This window comes from Triturus cristatus, chromosome 1_1, assembly GCF_964204655.1.
Source record: "Triturus cristatus chromosome 1_1, aTriCri1.1, whole genome shotgun sequence".
Lineage (NCBI taxonomy): Eukaryota > Metazoa > Chordata > Amphibia > Caudata > Salamandridae > Triturus > Triturus cristatus.
In genome coordinates, this window is record NC_140579.1 from 876,203,597 (window position 1) to 876,225,426 (window position 21,830).

Here is a 21,830-nt window from a genome sequence, read left to right on the forward strand (position 1 = left end):
ACAGGGGTGGGGGTACGACTCGAACGTACTGGGGTGTACATACACGGGGGTAGGACACGTACAGGGGTGGGGGTACGACTCGAACGTACAGGGGTGTACATACACGGGGGTAGGACACGTACAGGGGTGGGGGTACGACTCGAACATACAGGGGTGTACATACACGGGGGTAGGACACGTACAGGGGTGTACATACACGGGGGTACGACACGTACAGGGGTGTACATACACGGGGTGGGACACGTACAGGGGTGGGGGTACGACTCGAACGTACAGGGGTGTACATACACGGGGGTACGACACGTACAGGGGTGGGGGTACGACTCGAACGTACAGGGGTGTACATACACGGGGGTAGGACACGTACAGGGGTGGGGGTACGACTCGAACGTACAGGGGTGTACATACACGGGGGTACGACACGTACAGGGGTGGGGGTACGACTCGAACGTACAGGGCTGTACATACACGGGGGTAGGACACGTACAGGGGTGGGGGTACGACTCGAACGTACAGGGGTGTACATACACGGGGGTAGGACACGTACAGGGGTGGGGGTACGACTCGAACGTACAGGGGTGTACATACACGGGTGGGGGTTCGACACGTACACGGGTGTACATACAGGGGGGGGTGTGTACATTAACGGGGAGTGCGACTCGAACGTATGGGTGCTGGGGGGAGTGTTGGGCACGTATGCGGGGACATGTCTCCATGTTTGCAATGGGAGTTCGGTGCGGACGGTGTTTTTACCATACGGTTGTGAGATCGGACGCACGGGTTGGATCGTGATTCCTCGGTCGGACTTCACTTTTCACATTTGTACGGTAAATCGTCCGAGGACGTGTCGGACACATTTTCTGACCCGAGGACGTGTGGGGAAATATTCCGAATGCGGTTCGTATGGACTTTTTACTATGCGAATCGTGATTGCCAGTTTGTACGGCGCTTGTACGATTCGTACGGTAAAAAGACCGGATACGAGTCGTACGGGGAATTTTTTTGCCGGATCGTAATCGGCCCCTATGTGTTATACACTATGATGACACAGAGTATGAAAACAAAAACTATAAACATAACTTTGCTACAATTTATATCAAGGAAAGAGAAGCTTCATTTTTGGTATTCAAATCTATTGCCCAAAGATGACAATATATAGCACCTCACACTATATGACCACTGATCATAGTGCATAAAAATGCGCATGACCACCCTCTTCGAAGCCCATCATTCTTTTCAGCACCCTAATCTTGCGTGCTCTACTCTTTGTAGTTAGCATTTCCTACATTCCACCACTTCTGACGTCCAGGCTCTATATACACTTTCCCCTACAACAGCAGTCTCCGAATCTTCTAATCCATCAGCATATTTCACAAATCATTGAACCAATACATTTATATCATACCAGCGACTGCCTTTTCAACTCCTCTACCGTAATTAATAACTTAATTTATAATCCTCACCTATCCTTCTAATTTCTAATCAAACCAACCAAAAAATGTATTTCAATCACAAAGACCTTAGTTATAATGCATGACAGTGTTTTTAGGTCGAGCTTGGGCAGTGCATATGCTGCTCTGCGAGGCATGCTGCATTCGAGTATAGACTTGAAGCTCCACCCACTCTCCGCCCATATTTGTCATTGGCTTGTATCATTGCCCTTTGTAAATGCTGGCTTCTGATTCTGAAATAGGCTTGTTAGTCCCTCCTTAGTACCGCCATGTCTTTATTTATAACCTCCCATGAGGACTGGCCCTTTTTACTTCTGTTGTGACACGATTTGTCTTATTTAGTCTGTAAGGACTATTTTCTTTAATAAGTTTCTCCTACTGCAGGCATGACATACTTTCCTGCAACTTTCAGTGCTTTCACTTTCCAATCAGCCCGGTACAATGGCGGCCGAGGTCTCGCATTTTCAAGAGTTTGAGCTATTGGCATTGTAAATGACAATGCCTTTTATTTATGTGAAAATTATCAAAACAGATCAATAAAAGGCATTGTCATTTACAATGCCAATAGCTCAAACTCTCGCAAATGCGAGACCTATGGCATTGCAAATGCTTGTTTAATACGAGACTAAAATCTAATGTCTCCACTCCTCAAGGGTCCTAGAGTAACGCATGATATTGTTTTTCATCTACAGAGTACAAGTGTAAAACTTAACTGACGAGTTAAACCATGAACCAACCAAGACTACTCGCAGAAAAGCGTTTCAACATAAGTGGGAGTAAGCCGAAAATACATATAATTACAATACAATACCAGCACTTCTGCATTGTTATAGCCCCACAGTCAGTCAGTGAAGTCTGCAACTAGCACCGGGCTGCTAGAATTCGGAGGTGCGATTAGGCTCGAACCTAGCAACCAGGTCTGAGTACACAGCTTTGATGTTGGAATTCTTACTCATTTTTGTAACTCCCTCACCCCCTCCCATTCCCTGCCTCCTCAAACCATGACCAACCGACCGAGGTATATATGCGTATGTGCGGGACCAGCCTCTGCAAGGGTTAATTCTGAGCAATGCAAAGAGTACGGACATGCTCTCACGCGCACTCTACAGAAGCCCCCCCCCCCTCGCCTTGCGGAGTTCTTTTATTCCCCCCTCCCCCCCCCCCCCCCCCCCCCAGTGCTTCATTTCAGGGGACAATTGCTCAGCAGGGGTTAAAAGGGGTCCGGGATGGGAAGGAGAAGGCACACAGAAAGAGCAGAGGGGTCACAGTTTTTTAGAGTTTGGTCTTTATGTTTCCCCCATCTTTGTTTGTGTCGAGGACAAATGGGGCCACAACAGGGCGCAGAGGGGAGGCTGTCCTGACAATTTGTCCCCCACATGACTCCAGGAACCTCAGGACCTATGAGAGGCAAACTACACGACAGAGAGAGACCACAGAGGAGGAGGGAGGTGACCAGAGATGAGGGGGGGTGGGAAGGGGGAGAAGATTCTGAGAAAAGGAGGTGAGGAGTTTGGATGATGAGGCAAAATGGGAGCGAAAGACAGGTGCATATAGGATAGAATAGATCAGAGTGAGGTGGACAAGATAGTTGGGAGGGGGTGGGGAAGATCAGAGAGAATGTGGACGCATGAGGTGGCCGTGGCAGAAGAGCATAGCTCTCAAATAAACTTCTAGTGTACTAAGGATGTTTCTCCAGCATTAAAATGCAGATATGTTACTTGGGTGACAGGCAACCCAGGCTCTAGCATAGCCCACATCGCAGACACATCACTCCTACTTTTATATTCGGATTTGAAGTGCCCGCCTGAGCGCGGGAACCTCCAGCGTAGTTGGCCAGTAAGATGCCTGTGTGAATATAGGCCCCTCTCAAGGGAGCCACAACAATTTTCATGCAACTTCGGCCACCATTTGTCCCAAAACACACAATTGATATACTAAGTCCATTCCACAGTAGGGTCGCCAGAACAAGCCACATTACAGTGCAACGGTTCTTTACACAATAGGGTTTATTTAGTGTTTGCCATGCACTTTTTTGGAGGAGTACCATACACCAAACTGTCATGTCGCCCACTCAAATATAAAGTTGCGCAAACTGCAATGTTTCTGCGGGCCCCTGGTGGCTCCCCCAGAGGAAACGTTCGACCGACAGACATCGGACCGCTATTCTAACCACCTAAGAACTGCCCCCTACTTAGTCATTATGATATACTTTTTTTTCCCCTGCTCAGAACCATCAGAAAAGCCTGATGGTCCTAAACAGAAAACATAACAAGCACTGGCAAAACTAATAGGTTTGGCAATAGCTGTAAGATTTTTTATTTTTGTCAATGCTTGTTTTGTCATGTTTTATTACAAATATTTGCAGAAGCTACCAGACCTTCATCAATCTAAAAAAAAAAAAATTGGGAAAAACCTAAAATATTTTTGGGTCTGAAAAAAGAATATATTGCCATAGTAGTAGTCCCTGGCACTGAAGGGAACTTTGTGTGTGGAAGTTCTCCTTGTGAAAGAGCAGAATGCTGCCACTCCCAGTAAAATTAGCCAATGTCTCAATGTCTGACGTGGGCTGATTTATTGCTCCAGGCTGTAGTGGGCAGATAATAAACGTGAATGTCACCTATAACTCATCAATGGATGAAGAAGGCTAGCTGAAAGGCCCTATAATAGGTATATTATACATATAACTTCAGAAAATCAAAAGGTCTTGGCTAATGCCACACGTAATTAATATGACCTCCACACAAGGGGAAGAAACTCACAGGGTGTCAGGGCCATTCGGTTTTTGTTTTTCAAAAACAAACTCCCATTGAAAACAAAAAGGTTTGAAGAGCAGCTGTATGAAACATGGTGGCTGTGCAGCAAACTTGCAGTGCGTTCAGAGCAGCTGCCCTGTTGGTGGCTCCTCAGAAGGCATAAAGATCTCTACCATGTAGTCAAAGTTATCTAAATATGGTGGGGCTGTAGTCCACCAGGGTAGTAGAGGACATGCCTCCGCCTCTGCCTAAATAGAACAGAGTACAATCTGCCGATCACCATAGTCCTTGTTTCACTGTTGGTTGAGGATGAGATCTCAGATGATAATGTGACACTGGGGCTCTCTGCAATTCGAGCTCCCCGGCTAAAGTCCCCCGGACCCATGAATGTTCTTATAAGGGGACGTTTGGAACATTATTCATGGGCTCCTCAGGTAAATATGACACTGGCCCTTAGAAGGTATCTTCATCACAATGAGGCCCCTTCAATAGTGAAATTTTGTACAGTTCATGAATCGGACCCTTTACGGTTCTTGAACATGAATGAGTGAGGATCATATGGCTGGTGGAATTTGCTAATCAGATGACAATCCTTTATCAAGATATGGTCGCCCACATGGATGCCCAACGGGTGCCCTCACTGCTCATTGCTAACCTTTTCATTCTTCTCTTTTTAGTTCCTTTCCACCTGCGCTACCAGACAGGGATCTGGGATACTTCTGACTAACGAACATCCTAGCAGCTGCTGGTCAGTGCACAGTCAGTCGAGGAGTGAGAGGTGTCCAGATCCTCCCTTAGTAATGGAAATGGACATCCCTCCTTGCTCCATTGTTATTCGGGCATGTGCGAGGAGCATACAACCCCCACAATGGCCCAACGATAATGGAGCATAATCTTACCATGTCGATGGTGTCCATGAACTGGGAAATTCATGCGTGTGAAAATGTGGCCCGTTGTTAAATTTTTAGGTCTGGCCTTGCACTGTTTAGTTGCAAACGACCTTTGGTGGGCTTCCCAAAAACTTACAATGGGCTTACTGCTCATCCATTAGTTACTATTAGTGGGGTTTATTGTCACTTTCATTTGCCTGCTTCTTATTTGAAGTCTTGCCCGCCATTCCCTGTGCTTGTCCGGCACCTGCAGCATCTCTTTAATGAACTGATTTGTATGTGTCTACTGCTCACATTTAGGGATTTATCTTTTTTTGGGGGTAAGCTCTCCATGAGAATATATGTGTTTGCCAGCTTTCCTCTAATGAAGTGGCCTAGTGTTACAAGAATTATTAGGACTGCAATCTGCACTGCTAGCGAAATCTTTCTAACATTTATTACAATTTCAAAACATAATAATTCTCATGAGTGGTGTACATTCTATTCAATGTGTACATTCATCTATATGCGTGTTGTACATGAACATAATCAAAACATATTCACAAAAATGACATGTATCTTGAACAAAACAATTAGAATTTCATAGAACACCCAATACATTTTGGGACATTGTCCCTTCGTCAGGGGTATGCTGTGGGAAAAAGGAGAACATTTCAGAATCTGCGCTTTATGGGATCGGTTAATCACAACAACACTCTTTGTGATTTATGTGTGTTCGTGCTCCCCTCACCAAAGTGGTCAATGTGTTCAGTGATTTACAATACCTTGTAAATTAGATGTCAGTATTCTGGAGTTCGCTACTTCAACCACTAAGAGAAGAAACACTGAGGTAAGAAATAATATGTGTCTCTGCTGTTTTCTAGCAGATCCAAAAATCACATAAATCCACTGTTCGTACCTGGCCTTTTAGTGTATTGTCAGACGTGGTCTTCCCTGTTATCTTGTTAAAACCTGAAGGAACGAGCAAAACTAAATAATAATGTACGATAATGAAGAAACAGACAATATAGCTGTTCCGTTCTATAAATTATGGCTCACCTTCGTGTGGAATACACAAGAAATGGCGCTTTGCCAAGTTGCGTATAGTTGAAGAGGCTTTGTTCGAGTGGAATCGCTAACGGTGATCATAAGCAGTCTAAGAACGAAGAATAAAATTTCATATTACCTGATGTAAGTAGTAATTCCTAGTTTAGGTAGAAGGGTGGTATTTAATTAAAAGCGCGTTAGCTTACCGTGTCGGTATTCGAATAAACAGCGTTTGCGTCCGAGTTTCACTATCACTCTGCGAGTGTATTTCCTGGTTATAACATGTGCGTAGTGACGTATTCAAGCAACAGTAAAGACGGACTGTAGTCTCTTGTGGTGTCGATACTAAAAGTAGACTACTAATAGCGAGTGCTCTACCAAGTATAACCGTTTTTACGTGATCTCAAAATACCACTGGATTCCTATCAAGAACTGGTTCTGTTGTTCAAAAAAGAGTCTCCTAATAAACCTAACCTGTTGTGTCCTCTCATTCTGTCTGTTTTATAGGAGGTTGATATAGAGGGTTTATATGTGTGTTAACATATGTCATAGATGTTCTTGTGCTAACTCGTAATCACGATATCAAGTCGATCTAATGTGTAAAAATTCACAGTTATGACATTTGGTTCATTTAAATTGAATACTGACATGCGCATTAAATCTTCTTTTGTTAACATATACTCGCACGATAATTCGTCAATCTGAAGTGCAAAAATATCAATTGTAATATGTCGTTCATATAATACCGCTAATATAGCTTTTCAATGATTGTTCTATCTGTAGGTAATACAGAATCAATGTCTATATTGTACATAAGGACTTCACTTTGTTTTCACAGTATACATGCTCTAGTTTCTTTGCGTAAATTAAAATCGTACTATGAATCAGGTACTAGTGTGGATCTAAGTGAATTGTAGTGTTAATGTATGTCTTTGAAGTGTGAGGGTCCCAGAGTGGAAATTCAGATCAATATATCTCCATATATTTTTTTCAAAGGAAGCAAGCCATCTCGAGTTTATCATTAAGCCCTTGTGGGGTCAGGGTCTGCAGTCTTTTTATCCAAAACACCTCCCTTTGTAGTAGGTGCTTCGAATTATCTCGGTCCGGAAATTTTGGTACTTCTTCAATAATTTGAAATTTTAATTGAGCGGTTTGGTGACGTGCTTCATCCCAATGTACTGCTAGGCTTGAGGTAGTGCTTTTGGTGCGTATTTTACTTTTATGCTCCGTCAGTCGGATCTTCATTTTTCTCTCAGTTTTTCCGACATACAACAAACCGCATGGACATTTAATGATGTAGATTACGTTTTCCGAATTACATGTTGTGCTACTCAAGATTTTGATTTTATGACCCGTACGTGGGTGTAATAAAGTTTCTCCTGTGATTGCATTGTTGCAATGGATGCAATTCCAACATTTGTGTGTGCCGTTTGTCTTAGTTGAGGATTCAAACGTTGTCGGTGATTTCTTTTTTCTTGATAACATTTCTTTCAGGTTTTGTGCTCTTGTATATGCAAACAATGGTTTTTCCACAAACAATCCTTTAAAATCCGTTTCAGATTCAAGTAAGTCCCAACGTTTGTGTATGATCTTTTTTATAGCCAAAGATGCGGTGGAATATTTGGACACAAAAACTGTACGGGAGCTAGTTTTTTTTTGGAGACTTCTTTAGTAACTCATCACGCGGTCGATTTTTGACTTTGTTTAGTTGCTCATTGAGTACATTTTCGGGGTACCCTCTGCTTGTGTAATTCTTAATTTGTTGTTGCCAGGTTTTTTCACAAGCTGTGTTTGTTGAAGAAATTGGTTTAGTTCTTAAGAATTGGGAGGCTGGTAAACTCCGAATTAGAGAAGAAGGGTGAAAGCTACTGAATAATAAAGCGTTGTTTTTGTCCGTTGGTTTTTTGTACACGCTGGTGTGTATTTCGCCCTATTCGATATTGATCAAAACGTCCAAGAATGGAATTGCCTTTCGACTGATGGTGTGAGTAAATTGTATTCTGGAGTCTATTAGATTTAGTGTCCGTATGTTATTGATTAGTGCTGGTTCTGGTTTGTTCCAAATGAGGAAGATGTCATCAATAAATCGCCTGAAAAATATCAAGCCTTCTTTCCATGTGGGGTCTGTCAAAATGTAATCATTTTCAAATTTCGCCATATACGTATTGGCGTAAACCGGTGCTCCCGGAAAGCCCATTGAAGTGCCGTTCAATTGTATATAGAACCTTTCATCCCAACTGAAGTAGCTATTTTGTAAACAAAATTCCAGTAGTTGTAAAATGAATACTTTTGGTGTGTGCACGTTGTCTTGTCTCAATAAAGCCCATTCAACTGCCTCAATTCCATTAGCATGTGGTATGGACGTGTACAATGCCACCACATCAATGGTACATAAGATCCAATTCTCTGTGTTTTGATTTTTGATCGTCTCTAGATTTCGCAGGAAATCTGTGGTATCTTCAATGTAAGTTTGCCAGTTTTGAACAAACGGTTGTAAAAGGGTATCAATATACCGACCAGGTTTTTCAAATATAGAGTCACATCCAGAGACAATAGGTCTGAATGGAGGATCAACTAGGCTTTTGTGAATTTTCGGTAGTAAATAAATTTTTGGTCTACGTGGAAATTGAGAGCTGAGATATTTCTTGGTAGGTGTATCAATCTAATTTAATTCTTCTGCTTGTTGTAAAATGGAATTCAGATTTCTAGAGATTTCCATTGTAGGATCCTCTGTCAACTTTCCCTAAATTTCCTCGTTGGTGATGTGTTCCAAAACTTTTCTTTCGTAATGTTCTGTATCCATGAGCACTAGTCCTCCACCTTTGTCTGCCTTGGTAATTACAATAGTTGGGTTTCTAGCCAATGTTGTCAAGGCGCTTTTTTCAGCTCTACTGAGGTTCTTGGTTCTTTTTTTTTATATCGAATCTTTTTCAAATCTTGTTGTACGAGCAATTCAAATGTATCCAAGGTTTTGTGCGATACTGGAGCCATATATGTGCTTTTGGGTTTGAAAGTATAAGGTGCTGGATCTTCAATGGGGTCTTGGGGACAGATGTTCGTGAAGAAATTCCGTAATCTTAAAGTTCTCATGAATTTGTAGAACGCCACTTCTGTTTCTAGCTCCGTGCTGTTATAAGTGCTAACGAAAGACATTCCTTTATTTAGCACTTTTTCTTCAAAAGCTGTCATTTTAACCGAAGAAATGTTGATTATGAGGTTTTCGTTTGACTCCTCAATCCTTTTTTGCTTTTTTCTTTGTCCTTTTCCTCTCCTTGTTTTCCTGTGCCATTGATTGTCTTGTTTTGGTTCTTGTCCGGTGGCCGTCCCTGCTCTTTGCCTACTCCCAAAAAAGAAGAAGAAGAAGAGGAAGTACTAGGTGTCATAGTTGGTGTGCTTTCTTCTGATGGTTTCTCAGTAGCTTTTGAGCTAGCGGTGGTTTTAAGGGATGCTCTCTGGGTATCGATATCTGATTCAGAAACTACGCTTTCTTCCGAAGATACTTGAGTAGTTTTTTTGGTAAAACGTCGTTGGGCGTATACCTCCGCCCATGTATAGGCCTCATTAAGCTTGTAATCTATTGTGTCTCGTTTAAATTTTCTCAGCTTAATGCCTCATGCCTCAACACTTATACAATATCACCGTGTTAAAAGGATCCCAAGTGGACTCAGATTATCAATACGTCCTATGCTATTCAGGCTTCAGAACAATCAACAGTTTATGGAGAAATGGTATTCCATTTTAAATAAATGTTCGCTGGATCTGATTTTGCTGATAATTGAGGAGTTGTCCAAAACCATTCATGATCTAGAAGAAGAAATACACACACTAAAAAATGATTTATCGACCAGAATGGAAGCAGAACCATGGGGCCAATTCCTTGAAAATCTCAATTTGAAACTAGACAAATACGGGAAAGAGCTACAAGAAACTAAGCTGAGAAAATTTAAACGAGACACAATAGATTACAAGCTTAATGAGGCTTATACATGGGCGGAGGTATACGCCCAACGACGTTTTACCAAAAAACTACTCAAGTATCTTCGGAAGAAAGCGTAGTTTCTGAATCAGATATCGATACCCAGAGAGCATCCCTTAAAACCACCGCTAGCTCAAAAGCTACTGAGAAACCATCAGAAGAAAGCACACCAACTATGACACCTAGTACTTCCTCTTCTTCTTCTTTTTTGGGAGTAGGGAAAGAGCAGGGACGACCACTGGACAAGAACCAAAACAAGACAATCAATGGCACAGGAAAACAAGGAGAGGAAAAGGACAAAGAAAAAAGCAAAAAAGGATTGAGGAGTCAAACGAAAACCTCATAATCAACATTTCTTCGGTTAAACTGACAGCTTTTGAAGAAAGAGTGCTAAATAAAGGAATGTCTTTCGTTAGCACTTATAACAGCACGGAGCTAGAAACAGAAGTGGCGTTCTACAAATTCATGAGAACTTTAAGATTACGGAATTTCTTCACAAACATCTGTCCCCAAGACCCCATTGAAGATCCAGCACCTTATACTTTCAAACCCAAAAGCACATATATGGCTCCAGTATCGCACAAAACCTTGGATACATTTGAATTGCTCGTACAGCAAGATTTGAAAAAGATTCAATATTCAAAGAAAACCAAGAACCTCAGTAGAGCTGTCACTTCCCCACAGCTGCTGCTCCGCCTGCCAGTCTTCTTGCCTCCTGCTCCTCCCTCCAGATCGGTGCTCTCCTACCCTGCTCGAACGCTGCCTGGACTGCCTGCGCCTGGACTGAGTGCCCCCGTGTGCCTGCCTGCCCCATTTTCTTTTTTCTGTACCCGTGCCTGGACTGCCTGAGTGCCCGTGTGCCTGCCCGCCCCATTCTCTCTCCTGTACCGCCGAGTGAGTGGTTCGTCCGCCGGGCTCCTCTGCCCCGTTTTTCCCACCGCTGCCTCCCGTGCGGCCCCACCCCCCCACACCCATTGGATTCTTCCCTCCTGCCTCCCAGCTGACCCCTCCTCCCCTCCTCCCCTCTCATGACGCCCCCGGAGCGACCGCGCGCAGTGGGCGCGCCGATTGTGTGCCGAAGGTGCGCCAAAGGCATGCCCGTCTGCGCCCGTCCACGCCTGGACCGCGCCCAGCGCCAGAACCCCTGGCCCCCGCAGAAGCCACCCCACCCGCCGGACTTACGATGCCGCCACCCTCAACGCACTCAACACCGGCCGGACCCCCGGCTGCTACCGAGCCACCCCGAGACGAACCCACGGACCCTTCACCTGACAATCCTGCAAGTTCTCCTGCATCCGGACCCGCACCGCACCCACACCGCACCCACACCCGCCAAGCCGAGCACTAGGAGCAACCACCTTAACTGCATCCTGCTCAACACCCGCTCCGTCCACAGGCACGCCGTGGAACTCTGGAACCTCCTCGACACCACATCTCCAGACTTCGTCTTCATCACGGAAACCTGGATGAACGCCTCCTTTGCGCCCGACATCGCCATCGCCATACCGGACAGATACAAGATCACCCGGAGGGACCGCGTCAACCAGACAGGAGGAGGCATCGCCATCGTCCACAAGAGCACCATCCGCATCACGACCAGCTCCGAGGACACCCTCACAGCCGCCGAACATCTTCACTTCCAGATCCACACCAACCCCAAGACCACCCTCAGAGGCACCCTCATCTACAGACCCCCCAGGACCTCGCACACAATTCAGCGAAGACATCGCAGACTTCATTAGCCCACACGCCCTCTCCTCCGCTGACTACATCCTCCTAGGGGACCTCAACTTCCACCTGGAGAAAAACAACGACAACAACACCACCACCCTGCTGGACAACCTCGCCAACCTCGGACTCAAGCAACTGGTGAACACCCCCACCCACTACGCCGGCCACACGCTTGACCCAGTCTTCTACTCCAGCAAGTACGTCTCCTTCGGCTACTCCACCGGACTCCACTGGACAGACCACAGCTGCGTCCACTTCAGCTTCAGAAGGACCACGACTCACCACCACCCGCAACAGGTTCCCCGCAGGAGCTGGAGCAAGATCACCACCGACCAGCTCACCACATCCCTGAACCAGAATCCTCCCGCCAGCTCAACAAACCCCAACCAGGCAGCCAACAACCTCACACAGTGGATCACCAACTGCACCAACGACCTGGCACCCCTGAAAAACCATCCCAGCAGACCCGGCAGCAAGAAAGTCTCCTGGTTCAATGACGATCTCAAGAACTCCAAGAAGAACTGCCGTACCCTCGAGAAAGCCTGGCGCAAAGACCCGACTACAGACAACATGACTGCCCTCAAGCACGCCACCCGCAAACACCACCAGCTGATCCACACCACCAAGAAGACAGCATTCAAGGAACGACTAGTCAACAACGCACACAACAGCAAGGAACTCTTCAGCATCGTCAAAGAACTCTCCAACCCCAGCGCCGGAACCAACGACATCACCCCCTCGCAAGAACTCTGCGACTCGCTCGCCTCGTTCTTCCACAGCAAGATCGCCGACATACACAACAGCTTCGGCGCACAGACCACGCACCCAACCACCGAACTAATGCCCCCCACCACCACCCTCCGCGCCTGGACCCCAGTCAGCACCGAAGACACCATCCACACGATGAACACCATCCACTCCGGATCACCAACCGACCCATGCCCCCACCACGTCTTCAACAAGGCAGACTCCTTCATGGCACCCCAACTCCGGGACATCATCAACTGCTCCTTCAACACCGCCACCTTCCCGGAGAGCTGGAAGCATGCCGAACTCAGCGCCCTCCTGAAGAAGCCTAGAAAAAACAACAGGAGTGTAACCCGTAAACCTCGTTGAGATAGGGTAATAATGTAAGAAACAACAACAACTCTCAACTGGTATCATTCGACAAAGACAAATAATTTGCATGTAAAAAACATTACAGAAGAGATAAGGAAGACTCAAGAAGAGAATGATTTGAGAAAAGACATACTGTATTAAATTAGAAAAATTACTTACATAAGGACATGTATAAATTTAAATAATCCAAAAAAATGAAGCAGTAATAGCAGCACTGTACGTCAAATTAATATACCATAAAGACAACCCGGACTTGTACTTGGTGCTTAAAGTGTATGTGACACGAAGACGGCGACGCAAGTGACAAGGTGAGATCAGCAAGGGACGGCGCAACGTGAAGTGAAAGTGAATAATGGAACAATAATTACAAGGTTCTGAATTCAATTTTCGACATTATAAAAATAATTTATACATCAATTTAAAGAACCATAAAGCCATCAGTTAAGCTGAAAGGTCGACGGCGTTTCGATCCTGATTAAATTGGGATCATCGTCAGGACAGGGTTGAATTATTCATCACAGTGCTATACAAGAAAAGGAAAACAGTATGAATGAATAGTAGAGAAATATAAATTGTAAAAGGAAAAAGCTAGGGTCTAAATATTCAGAAAGCTAGTCTTGCCATATAATCAAGACATGCGGAAGTGACGGAGGAAAAGGCAAGGTAGGTGATGAAGTGGGGGAGGGGGGGAAAAGAAGAGCGGGGGAAGGGAAGAGTGGAAAGTAGAGAGGTGACAGGCAATTTATTTACCTAAATGGATGAAGGTTCTAGGCTAGGAAACGGTGGAGAAACAGGGTCCAATGTAATTCTATGAGGAAAGAGACAAAGGGTATTCAAGTAATACAAGCGATGTCAAGATAGAGGGAAAAACCCGAGGCTGGTCAAACCAATTACCTGGGACTAGGTGACAGGGGGCGAGGGGCTGAATCCGGTCAGGGCAATCAAAGTCAGTGAATCTTGGTAGACGAGATTGAACTCGTGGCCATGAAGGCGTAGTAACTGGTCAGGTGTCAAGAATTCTGAGGTGGGGGAGGAAAAAAGTGTCAAGGTTACAGCCAAAGTGTTACGTGGTGCGAAGTCTAATTGCCACATGGAAACCGGGAAAACTTACAGTGAAATTGTATTCGGTTCACATACAACAAGAAAAGACTTGAAAATGAAAAATTACAGGTCACGAGGGATCCATGATCCTGATTATCTCGATCAGGGAGGAATGTAGAAATTCCGGGGGAGGGGGGCGGACAGGACTGCCTGAAATGGGAGATAAAAAAACGGAGTTTGTCCAGTACCGCCATCAAGGGGAGGGAAGGGTGCAGGAAATGTAAAAACGGGACGGGGGCGCTTACCTAATGAATACGGCGTCCGGAGGGCGTCTCAATCACCAGGACTCCAGTAACACGTAATTACTCTGCGGGAATACGTGGGAAAGCAAGGCTGTACAAATAGGAAAGCAGGGGGTGGGGCTATGACGTAAGAATACGTCCGGTGGAAAGGTCGAGTGCAATGAAGCTGGAAGAAAGTGTACCGAAGGGAGCAGGGAAAGAAACCAGAAGGTTGAAAGGAAAATATCAGAAGGACACAAGACAATTTGTAAATTAATTACAACTATCAAGGAAAACATGTAGTGTAATAATAAAGGCCTGTATATTAAAAAGCGGCTATATATAAGGGAAAAGTGACATGCTATGTAGGACATATATAGCTAATATCCTAGAGAATCTCATAAAATACAAATCGTATAAGGGTCAATGAGAATTAGAAATTGGCAAGGGGCCAGCGGGTGAAGAAAAAGAGGGGGAGGGTTAGTGGCGGGAAGGGTAGAGGGAGAGGGGGTGGGGAAGTAGGGAGGGAGGGGGGGTTGGATTGAAGGGGAAGGAAAAAGGGAGAGAAACAAAGGAGGAAAAATATCAAAGAGTCAGTAGATTCTATGCAAGTTTAAGAATCATGGGTGGACAGAAATTCAATTCCATGAGAACATCTGTGTATGGGGGTGGGGGAGGGGAGGGAAAAAGGAGAAAGGCAAGGGAGGAAACATATCAAAGAGTCAATGGGTTCTATACAAGTTTAAGAATCATGGGTAGAAAGACATTAAATTCCATGAGAACAAATGTGTAGAGAGAGACTTCAGAGCAATATCGTACTGTTCCATTCATCAATGGTATTTAGGCCCGCATTCACGGAGTCACAAATGGTCATCCATTTAGACTCACTTTTGTTCAACAGTAGTTTAATATTACCCCCTCTTAGGGGTAATGTGGGTTGTTCAATCACTTGCCAAACAAAATCTGTGGAGTTGTGACCCTTTTCCAGGAAATGGTTCACCAATGGAGCAGTCAATGTTTTACAGTGTATTCGGCTTTTGTGTTGTATGATACGTTGTTTAATCATTTGGGTTGTTTGTCCAATATACGTAAGGTTACAGGGACATCTGATTGCATACACCACATTAAGAGACCTGCAGTTCGTCATGGTTTTAAGTATGTAGCTTCTGGTGCCTGTTTTAAACTCCTTAGTATTTTGCGTTAAATCACAAACTGAACAGTTCTGACATTTGTAGTGGCCGGTGATAGGGGGGAGGCCCCACGCTGATGTGATGGTATTTGTTTCAGGTGTGTTGGAGGGCCAAGTTATAGCATGGACCAAATGTGTCGCAAGATTTTTACCCCGTTGATATGAAAATAGGGGAGGTTCCTTGAAAGAGTCCAGCTGTCTGAGTACAGACCAGTTGCGTTTGATGATTTTGGAGACCAAATGGCTACAAGGGCTAAATTTGGAAACAAATGGAATTCGTGACATGTTTTGTTTGGGTTGTGGTGTCAAAAGTACTTCCCGTGGACAGTACCAAGCTCTCTTCCGTGCTCTAGACAGAAGGCGTTTGGGATAACCTCTGTCTGATAACTTTTGTATTAGAACATCTGATTCAGAAAAGTAATCTTTACGCCACTTACAATTCCTACGAATCCGTAGGAATTGGCCATAGGGGAGACCATCTCGCAGAGCTCGAGGGTGATAACTTGAGTAATGGAGAAGGGTGTTTCTCTCCGTGGGTTTTCGAAAGAGGCGAGTGCCAATCACACCCTCCTCGGCGTGTATAGTGACATCAAGGAAAGGTAAATCATTGGGTTTAGCTTCACATGTGAAGTTTAGATGTTGTTGTGACTGGTTGAGCCAAACCATGAACAAATCAAGTGTCTCTGAAGTACCTTTCCAAAGGACCAGGATGTCGTCAATGTAGCGACGCCAGAGGGAGATACAATCAAGAAAGGGATTGATGCCCGTGAGAATGTGGGTTTTCTCCAAGTTGTGTACGTACAGAATAGCAAAATTTGGGGCAAAACATGCACCCATAGATACTCCTTTAACTTGTAGGTAAAAAGAATCACGGTATAGAAAATAATTGTTCTCTAATGCAACTTGGAGTAAATCCATTATAAAATCTGTAGGAATCAAACAGGGGCGTGGTCTAGAATCTAGGAGATCTCTTATAACTCGAAGTCCATCCGAATGGGGAATGTTTGTGTATAGAGATTCGATGTCTAAGCCTGCCATGATTTCAGAGTTGTTATCGAATGGTCTGTTCTCAATTGTCACAATGAGATCCATGGTGTCTTTTATGTAAGTATCCGTATGGGGTACGAATTCTTTGATAATAGCGTCAATATACTTGCCCAAAGGTTCCAAAATGGAACCACATCCGGACACGATTGGACGGCCCGGAGGATTCGTAGGGTTCTTATGAATTTTGGGAAGTATATACAGTACTGGTGTCCGAGGGAATTGGTTATTAAGAAAATTGAACTCCTTCGCAGATATTATATTTAGGGCTTTTGCTTTTCCAGTCAGTGTCAATATTTTATCTCTGAGAGCAGGTAAGGGGTCTTTGGTCAATTGTAAATAGTGTTTTTTATTTGAAAGTTGTCGTCTTATTTCCAAATCATATTTGTGATTGTCCATGAGTACTATACCGCCGCCCTTATCTGCTGGTTTGATGGTCAGTTCTGAATTATTTGCAAGGTTTTGGAGAGCTTGTTTTTCAGATAGCGGTATGTTATAGGGAACATATTCAAAACGTGTTCCTAAGTCAACTACTTCTTGTAGGACTAGGCGTTCAAATGTTAGAATCTCGGCAGGCATGGAAATAGAAGGGGGGTTGAATCTTGAGGGGGGATGAAAACGGGGAGTCAAAACATTAAGGTCACAGGGTTTGTCAGAGAAAAATTGTTTCAATCTTATACGGCGAAAGAATGTCAAAAGGTTGGATTGTAAGTCAAGGAAATTTGTGCGTTCAGTAGGTACAAAACTTAGTCCTTTACTAAGTATCTGGGTCTCATGTTCAGAGAGAATGTAATTAGATACATTGAAAATGGGTATAGTCAATGAATCGTTAATAGGGGTAATTGAGATCATTGGGGAGGTCCCCATTGGTAATACCTGTTGCGAGTTTGTCTCTCCCCTGGGTATTGGTGTTGGTACTGGCGTTTGTTGCGTGGTCTGGATTGTGATTGGCCGCGTCCGCGGCTGGGCCCTAAAAAACCAGGTGGTAAGAGAGGTTGAGGTCTTTGAGCCAATCCACTTGTGCTAGAAGTACTGGCTCCGTCTGAGTCTTCCAGGGAGGTGTTGGAGGAATCTGAGAAGGTAACTCGCTGGTTGTTACGTGATCTACCCCAAGTGCGTGTCCTAAGTGGGGTAAATGGAGTGTTGTAAAACTCTTCTCTAAGATAAGGATAAGTATTATCAACACTATAAAATTTGATATCTTTCTGTATTTTAGTGACTTTTTTATTTTGTTCGAAGGTATTGAAGGTCAAGATAGTAGCACTGATTTTATCAAGAAGGTTTTTGGCCTCTGTACAAGTAGTGTCTGCTAGAATCAATTTCTCCAATTCAGCAATTTCCTCCAGTTCAAGTCGACTATGTTCTATTGCGGTGTCAATACCTAACACCATCCAGTGGCGAGAGCAAGTAGTGGCAAGGTGGCTAAAATTTAACCGGAATTTAGGATCTTGAGTAAAGATGGCCGGTATGTTTCTAATTTGTAGGCCTAGTGGTATTACTCCTGATTTTAAGTATTCCGTGAGCATACGGGCATGCAAATCAGTCCTGATTTGCTTCTTTTTCAGTTTTTCAAGTTTGTCCAACAATAGACGAGAAGAATTAGGGGTGGAGACAGGGGTGGTGGAGGACAGGGGTCCTGAGAGGAGAGAAGGGCCACCAATAAGTCGTTGGATGTAATCCTCAGAGTAAGAAAGAGTCTCCCTAGACATTCTAATAGACAATTAAATCCCTAAAAGAGAGACCTAATGAATAGGCCAAACTAGTGGATCACAAAGTGATCTACTCTCGCAGCTAAAAAGCTGCTCACAATCTTAGAAAAAACAACAGGAGTGTAACCCGTAAACCTCGTTGAGATAGGGTAATAATGTAAGAAACAACAACAACTCTCAACTGGTATCATTCGACAAAGACAAATAATTTGCATGTAAAAAACATTACAGAAGAGATAAGGAAGACTCAAGAAGAGAATGATTTGAGAAAAGACATACTGTATTAAATTAGAAAAATTACTTACATAAGGACATGTATAAATTTAAATAATCCAAAAAAATGAAGCAGTAATAGCAGCACTGTACGTCAAATTAATATACCATAAAGACATCAGCAGACCCCACCGACCTCAAGAACTACCGCCCCATCTCGCTCCTCCCGTTTCCTGCCAAAGTCATCGTGAAGACCGTCAACAGACAGCTCGCCGCCTTCCTCGAGACGAACGGATCCCTCGACCACTCGCAGTCCGGCTTCTGAGCCAACCACAGCACCGAGACCGCCCTCATCGCAGCCACTGACGACATCCGAGCCCTGCTCGACAACGGGGAAACAGCGGTCCTCATCCTCCTGGACCTCTCCGCAGCGTTCAACATTGTCTGCCACCGCACCCTAGTGCAGCGCCTCAGCAACATCAGAATCCAAGAGAAGGCTCTAGAATGGATCATCTCGTTCCTCGCAGGAAGAACCCAGAGAGTCCGCCTCCCCCCGTTCAGATCCGAGGCCACCGAAGTCATCTGCGGCGTACCACAAGGATCATCACTCAGCCCCACCCTCTTCAACGTCTACCTGAGCCCCTCGCGGCCATCACACGCCAACACAACCTCAACATCATCTCCTACGCCGACGACACCCAGCTGATCCTCTCCCTCACCAACGACCCAGCCACCGCCAGAACCAACCTACACGAAGGGATGAAAGACGTAGCCGAATGGATGATGAACAGCCGCCTGAAACTGAACTCAGACAACACGGAAGTTCTCATCCTCAGATCTTCACCCTCTGCATGGGACGACTCATGGTGGCCCCGGCCCTTGGCAGCGCACACAAACCAATGGACCACGCACGCAACCTGGGATTCATCCTGGACTCCTCACTCTCGATGACCAGACAAGTCAACGCCGTCTCATCATCATGTTTCAACATTCTACGCATGCTCCGTAAGCTCTTCCGTTGGATCCCCACCGAAACCAGGAAGACGGTCACCCAGGCCCTCGTCACCAGCCGACTGGACTACTGGAACACCCTCTACACCGGAACCACAACCAAACTTGAGAAAAGACTCCAACGAATCCAGAACGCCTCCGCACGACTCATCCTGGACATCCCACGACACAGCCACAGCCACATCTCCGGACACCTGAGAGACCTCCACTGGCTCCCCGTCAGCAAGAGAATCACGTTCCGACTCCTCACCCACGCACACAAGGCCCTCCACGACCTGGGCCCCAGGTACCTCAACAACCGCCTGACCTTCTACACTCCCACCCGTCAGCTGCGATCGACCAGCCACGCCCTCGCCGCCATTCCACGCCACCATGGGAGGAAGATCCTTCTCCTACCTGGCAGCCAAGACGTGGAACTCCCTCCCCATCCACCTTCGTCTGACCCAAGACCACCTCTCCTTCAGGAAGCAACTCAAGACCTGGCTGTTCGAGCAGTAGCAGACCTCCCCCCCCCCCCCAAGCGCCTTGAGACCCTCCGGGTGAGTAGCGCACTATACAAATTTCTTGATTGATTGATTGATAGAGCTGAAAAAAGCGCCTTGACAAAATTGGCTAGAAACCCAACTATTGTAATTACCAAGGCAGACAAAGGTGGAGGACTAGTGCTCCTGGATACAGAACATTACGAAAGAAAAGTTTTGGAACACATCACCAACGAGGAAATTTAGGGAAAGTTGACAGAGGATCCTACAATGGAAATCTCTAGAAATCTGAATTCCATTTTACAACAAGCAGAAGAATTAAATTGGATTGATACACCTACAAGAAATATCTCAGCTCTCAATTTCCACGTAGACCAAAAATGTATTTACTACCGAAAATTCACAAAAGCCTAGTTGATCCTCCATTCAGACCTATTGTCTCTGGATGTGACTCTATATTTGAAAAACCTGGTCGGTATATTGATACCTTTCTACAACCGTTTGTTCAAAACTGGCAAACTTACATTGAAGATAACACAGATTTCCTGCGAAATCTAGAGACGATCAAAAATCAAAACACAGAGAATTGGATCTTATGTACCATTGATGTGGTGGCATTGTACACGTCCATACCACATGCTAATGGAATTGAGGCAGTTGAATGGGCTTTATTGAGACAAGACAACGTGCACACACCAAAAGTATTCATTTTACAACTACTGGAATTTTGTTTACAAAATAGCTACTTCCGTTGGGATGAAAGGTTCTATATACAATTGAACGGCACTTCAATGGGCTTTCCGGGAGCACTGGTTTACGCCAATACGTATATGGCGAAATTTGAAAATGATTACATTTTGACAGACCCCACATGGAAAGAAGGCTTGATATTTTTCAGGCGATTTATTGATGACATCTTCCTCATTTGGAACAAACCAGAACCAGCACTAATCAATAACATACGGACACTAAATCTAATAGACTCCAGAATACAATTTACTCACACCATCAGTCGAAAGGCAATTCCATTCTTAGACGTTTTGATCAATATCGAACAGGGCGAAATACACACCAGCGTGTACAAAAAACCAACGGACAAAAACAACGCTTTATTATTCATTAGCTTTCACCCTTCTTCTCTAATTCGGAATTTACCAGTCTCCCAATTCTTAAGAACTAAACGAATTTCTTCAACAAACACAGCTTGTGAAAAAACCTGGCAACAACAAATTAAGAATTACACAAGCAGAGGGTACCCCGAAAATTTACTCAATGAGCAACTAAACAAAGTCAAAAATCGACCGCGTGATGAGTTACTAAAGAAGTCTCCAAAAAAAACTAGCTCCCGTACAGTTTTTGTGTCCAAATATTCCACCGCATCTTTGGCTATAAAAAAGATCATACACAAACGTTGGGACTTACTTGAATCTGAAACGGATTTTAAAGGATTGTTCGTGGAAAAACCATTGTTTGCATATGCAAGAGCACAAAACCTGAAAGAAATATTATCAAGAAAAAAGAAATCACCAACAACGTTTGAATCCTCAACTAAGACAAACGGCACACACAAATGTTGGAATTGCATCCATTGCAACAACGCAATCACAGGAGAAACTTTATTACACCCACGTACCGGTCATAAAATCAAAATCTTGAGTAGCACAACATGTAATTCGGAAAACGTAATCTACATCATTAAATGTCCATGCGGTTTGTTGTATGTCGGAAAAACTGAGAGAAAAATGAAGATCCGACTGACGGAGCATAAAAGTAAAATACGCACCAAAAGCACTACCTCAAGCCTAGCAGTACATTGGGATGAAGCACGTTACCAAATCGCTCAATTAAAATTTCAAATTATTGAAGAAGTAGCAAAATTTCCAGACCGAGATAATTCGAAGCACCTACTACAAA

The 21,830-nt window shown here is 44.5% G+C and overlaps 1 protein-coding gene and 1 long non-coding RNA gene across 2 annotated transcripts in view; both read right to left on the reverse strand.

Annotated features, from left to right (window-relative positions):
* The window catches only part of LOC146871228 (uncharacterized), a 250,280-nt gene that overhangs the window by 30,721 nt on the left and 197,729 nt on the right, over positions 1-21,830 (reverse strand). The window lies entirely within an intron of this gene.
* LOC146871229 (uncharacterized) lies at positions 13,696-14,184 on the reverse strand. Its single transcript, XR_014959526.1, has 3 exons — positions 14,058-14,184; positions 13,841-13,965; positions 13,696-13,754 (listed from the first exon to the last, which is right to left on the reverse strand). It is a non-coding gene; the product is annotated as an uncharacterized LOC146871229 (long non-coding RNA).